This window comes from Carassius auratus, unplaced genomic scaffold, assembly GCF_003368295.1.
Source record: "Carassius auratus strain Wakin unplaced genomic scaffold, ASM336829v1 scaf_tig00214833, whole genome shotgun sequence".
Classification (NCBI taxonomy): domain Eukaryota; kingdom Metazoa; phylum Chordata; class Actinopteri; order Cypriniformes; family Cyprinidae; genus Carassius; species Carassius auratus.
In genome coordinates, this window is record NW_020527822.1 from 1 (window position 1) to 6,012 (window position 6,012).

The following is a 6,012-nucleotide window of genomic DNA, read 5'->3' on the forward strand; positions in this document are numbered from 1 at the left end:
TTACATGATTTCTTGTTTGACTATTAATCAAGTTATAGCAAGAGTGAAATGTGTAACCTTATGTCTGCTGTATTTCTTTTCCTCAAGATTAATGTCCACATATTATGTGTGTGTATCCAATCGTAATGATAAGACACTTGCCAGTGCTAGAAAGCCTTGAATTCTAGATAAGTTCTCTGTGTACGTGTGTTAGTATCTGTCTGTACAGGGAGAAGCTCAGACAGTCCCAGGACAAACAATCAACTGCCAGTGTCCAGCATATCAGATCTACGTCTTTGGAGAGTTTATCTAGGTTTTGGAACCAATCAGAATTTTGTTGACTATGTATTGACGCAATTAGTATCCTCTGTCAGGGTATAACTGTGGTTGATTTTGTATTGTACTGGGGGGCGGCCTGCGAACTCCTTCGAGAGTGTTGAAGCTGACTTCTGCTGATGAAATTGCAAACTATTTTCTTCAAGTAAAATTATTATTATTAATTGAACTCATCTCTGAGTCCTGGTCTTCATTGCGACATATCTGGTCCTTGGGTTTTAACTGTATATTCCCCTACAGTTAATGGTGGAGGATCGGCGGGCAATAGTTCTTTGTTGACATCCCTGATCAATCATCAAACCAAGGTAGGAAAGATTTTAGATTTAATATTATTGGTTAGGAACTGTCTGTAAGTGGAGGGGTCGAGAGAAGGAGGAACGATAGACTCACTCAGACGTGAGGGGGTAGACACCAGCTCCAGGGTGGAGTAGGTAAATTGGTGTCACAATATACCTGTAAATAAGTAACCTTGTGAGTATAAGGGGTACAAGTACACATCGGTAGGTCTTGATATAAGATATTTAGAGATGTGTACAGTTACAGAGGGAACAGGTGCACACCTATAGGTCTTAGAGTGAGACGTAAAAATTTGTTTCTAGGTGTGCACAGTCCAGGGGGGGACAAAAACGCATTCTTAACAGGCATGTGAACCCGTAAAGGGCAGTGCTGGGTCAAGCACCGAGGGACAAGGGACACATAGGGCCGTAAATAGGCAGTGCTGGGTCAAGCACAGAGAGCCAAAAAGCACGAGAGGCCATAAAGGGCAGTGCATTTACGGCCGGGTAAGCCAAAGTAGGGGTATGGGAAATCACGAGAAGAATGTAAGACGCTAGACGGGGGTTCTAGTCGTATCTCGCTCTTCCAACTCTCGATCACCCACCATTACAGACAGGGGCGCCCCGAGCTTAGAAATAGGCCAGGTCAGTGGTTAGGGAAAAGAGTATCCAAAATTAGTGTTTAAAAATAAATAGTGATAATTCATATGTGCACCTATAAAAATATAGGGATATATGCAAAGGGAAAGTATTGATTGATCTGGGATGCCTCAGGAACAACCCCAAAAGAGCTAAAATGTAGTTTTCATGACCCTGATTGGATTGGACCAGTATATGGAAATTCTGGAATATACTTTGCAATTTCATCACGCAGTTAGTCAAGTGCTGTTGGTAAGATCGCCGCCTCAATATGTTTTTGGTTTATGATAGAAATATGACTGACAAATTAGGTAACCTGGTCAGCCCTGATAGAAATAATGAAACAGAAGAGAGCAAATGCTGTAAACAGTTTGGCTCTGAAGCTCTGACTTTAAAAATATATATATATTCTCTGAATTCATTTAAAGAATGATCAGTCTGAGCTTTAATTCTGATTGTAATGTTAAAACAAAAACTTGATTGGCTTTAAACTTAGAAAGAACCTGAGAAATAAACATTTATAAATGTATGTGCCGATTTATTAAAAATAATCCCATAAGTAACTGAGTGATGATTTAATCTGATTCTCTGTGCATAGAAGGTTTAAATGACAAAGAATGATATCATAAGACCTGTTCCAGTTCCTATATAATTGTTGAAAGTCCTGACAAGGAATACTGAACAGAATTCTGGGTTAGTGAAAAAAAAAAAAACTGTAGGCACACAAATTGGCAGTGGCATTTTGGAAAAACTTAGAAGCTTATGTTTTGTTAAAAAAGATAAAATTACTTGACTACAATGAAGCCGTTGTTTTATCTCATGCTGGCCCCCACCATGACTCTGGCTTAAGCTTTGAAAGTACCAGAGACATGTTCTGAGTAAAAAAAAAAAAAAAAAATGTAATTCCTATATTTACTAATGTTTGGCCAAAAGAGTAATTTTATTGTTGGATTGCAAAATTGTAGTCACGCAGCATCATAAAAAAAGAAAAAAGAAGAGAAAAGAAAATTATTTTTTGTTTATGAGATGATAAAGTTGTAAACAAGTAACATAAACGGGGGTTTCAAAGTAACTTTGAAGACAGCATGCTAGCAAGACCCAAAGTAATATACCTGGGTCAGATAACCTCTGACAGATTTAAAACCAATGTTGAAATTCAGAAGCCATGGCCAGAATTAAGTGAATGGATAAATACAAGTTGATGTAAAAGTAATGACAATGACTGCAAAGAACTTTGAGAAACATTTGAGTTGCGAAAATAAAGTAAAAATACAAATATAAAGATGTTTATTTTTAAAATGCATATAATTTCTGACAAGTTTTAAACTGGGCTAGAGTAAAATGATAGTACAATGAAATTATGTTAAAAATGAATGAAAATGCATTGTTACGAGTCCTGAATCCCTCAGAGTTCTCTCTCTCTCATTCAAAGAAAGCTAAAATGCTGTTATCTGAGCTTGTGTTTAAGTGATAAGATATTTATAGTACAGCACAGTGTTTCAGTCAAATCATAGGCACTGAGATGCTAAAGGACATGATAAAAAGAGTTCAGATTTAATGCATTAAGAGGGAAATTGGTAGTTAAATGTTCAACTGCCCAATGCATGTAAGAAATAAGAGATTATAAAATAATGAATAACAATTTAGGAGCAATTGTTGAAGAGACATGAGGTCTTTAAAATCATAATACAGACCCTGAGCTATAGATGTAATAATTTTGAATAGTTAAACAGTTGTATTGCTATTTTTTCTATGACCAGTAACTTATCTGTCTTATTTTTAGTCTCCACCATCATACAGGGCCTGATGGCTGCAGCTACAGAAGCAACAGAAAATTACAATGAATGGACGGGTGTGAAAAATAAATTCACTGAGTAATCTCAGCATGATAGTTTGGAGGTATCCAATTGATTTTAGCAATTAAATATTAGTTTGATTAACCCTTTTCAATGTTTTAACACTAGTAGGTGCTGTCAATGGCTCTCATGGTTCTTGAGTGCACCTTTCCTAAGCTGCAGGAAATACTGGATTCTGGAAGAAGACTGTCGAGGATGTTGCAATGGGAAAGAGTGGTAACCAGTGTGCATGAGGTGATTTCTCAATAACGGGTAAGATCCTCTTCTGGCCAATAGGGGACAACCTAAGGCAGGGGGTCACCGCCACTGGGCACCTGCCCTGAAGGGAGGTGTTATATGTGAGATGGTAGTGAAGTTGAGCAGATGCTTGATAGGCCTTGAGCATCATTAAGAGAGGAACTGTAGGAAGTACAGCAATCTGCCTCAAAATGTGAGCTCCTCCAGACCTGATCACCAGCAACCGCATTCCTTGATTGATTGTTGTGACAAGCGTCCATAACTCGATGCCACTATGCCAGTGGATCACACCCTGAGGACAAGGAGCTTATTTATAAAGAGTTAATGGCAATGGGCTTTCAAGAACCATCTGAGACCATGTGATGACAGACATTATTTTGAGACAAAAATTTCTTATGAGGCTAAAATGATATTGAACTAATATGTCTATATCATAGTCTTTACTCATGCAGGTCATTAGGCATGACACAAGATGATAACAAGATATGGTGGTGGCTAAAATTGAAGACTGCTTCTGCTTAATCAAGAGATGGTTTAGATAACAAAGGTTAAGGGAATTAAGCATGTAAGGTAAAAATAATTTTAAAGAAATGTTCCTAGCATTATGTATTTTAAACAGTTTAAACTGAGATTTTAGATCTAGAAACTTTGACATTTTAAACTTATTTGAATAATTTAGGGTTATATGTTGTAATGAATTTTATATTATAGTCTAAGTTAAAGTTTGGCAAAAATTGTCAAAATAAATAAATAAATAATATTTTGCACAGTAAGAGAGAGAGAGAGAGAGTGCTTGAGTGGAGGCAGGGATAGTGCTCTTCTTCTATTATTGGCCTGCTAAGTAAGAGTAACCAAAACAGAGCAATGATTTGAAGACCAAAACAACCAAGCTGATTTTACTCTAAATAAAAATCATTAATGAACAGGCAAACTTTGAGATTAGATAAGAGATTAGGTACAAACTTGGTAAAATGCACAGACAATGTTTGAGTTTAAATCCTTCCGATTTAATACCAAAAGGAAAACCTTAAATATGAGCTGTTAAAATATTAATGTGTTAAGTATGTGCATGCATGAGGATGGCTATATATATATTATTGGGGGACAATTCTGTTCCTGTTTTGTTTCAATTGAGTCACTAACCTCTGGAATGAGTGTTTTATCATTACAGATGTGTTAAGTGAAATTACTTTACAGAAGTCGGTAATTCTGAGTGAAACTAATGAAAAGACAATGCCAAACATGGGACGAGCTTTAAGTGGATTGGTTATCCAGCTCTGTCTGCTACTGGTAATAATGACTTGTTTTGTCTTTTATAATACTGATTTAAATCACTCTCTGGATTAATATGTTAAAGAGTGTTTATATGATTGGATTTGTGAAATTTAAGTTTGCCGTCCAAAATGGGTTTAAAATCCATGCCTAAATTTAAATGAGGGTCTAAATTTTAACAAGTTAACACTTTGTTGTTTGAATGGTGAAGGTAAATATTTTAGACTTGACGGCAGAAAAACAGTGACAGATTGGCTACGTCACTAACCAAATTATCCAGAGAGCACCCTCACTTAAAGAAGCCTGGTGGGAAAACAAAGGAGTGAATCCTGCTTGTGTAATATAGTGCAAAAGCTTTATGTAGTGGTTTATGTAGAACAGAGATAAGTTGAACAAAAACGTGTGGATAGCCCCTTAATGGAGCAAATCCATAACAAGAGGTTTGAATTAATTGAAATAGCATAGCAATAAAAATAATAATAATAATAAATTTTGTTTGAACAAAACAATTGTAATAGGCTCTATGGAGCTGCTTATGAACACCTGTCAGGTCAAATCAAATTAATATTGTGAACACTGACAGGGCTTTTTGATAATGTATACTGTTTCAATACAGATTTACAGAAACTGAGGATGTCTCTTTAATAAATATTTGGGCATTTAGAACTAAGTAATAGTATTGTTCATTTAGTAATAGTATTGGGAAATCTGTGTGCTCTTTTTCAGTTTATAATAATTTTGAGTAAATAAATATCACTGCCAAATGACAAACATGAACAAGGGTTTTAAAGACATTGATCACGTAGCTGATGTGTAAGCATTTCTAACTGACAAAACAGTGAGAACTAAATTGACTTAATACGAGGTATTGAGGATTTGCTTCTGAATGTGTCATTAATATAGTCTGAGTACAGTAATATGGTATGATAATTGACAAGACTTACATTAAAAAAAAAAAAAAAAGGGTAATAATAAGGCAATGAGTATGGTTAACAGTAATGTCCTGGTATAAAATACATGCATGACAATAAGTGGACAGGTTAGTTGTATTTTAAAAGTTAGACACTTCGATACTTAAAATTTAATTTTGATCAAATGTTGTTAACAATGACAAGTTTGGGTTAATGGTTAATGTATGTGTAAGCAGCATGTGAACTATGATGACTGCAAATGGATTCGTGGTGAAAGTAAAACTTAATAAAAGGGCTATTAAGTAATAAACTAGGAACTGCTCTAGGTTTTCGAGGAAATTATGATTATGATTATTCTTATTTTTATTTTTAAAGATGGCTCAATATTGATCTTACTTATTTTTGGTTTGTTTATTTTTGTGTTTTTAACACCAAGTTTGGAATGAAAGGGTATAATGGTTATTCAATCCCTCTAATTGCACCATTGATCTGGAAAATGATAGATTT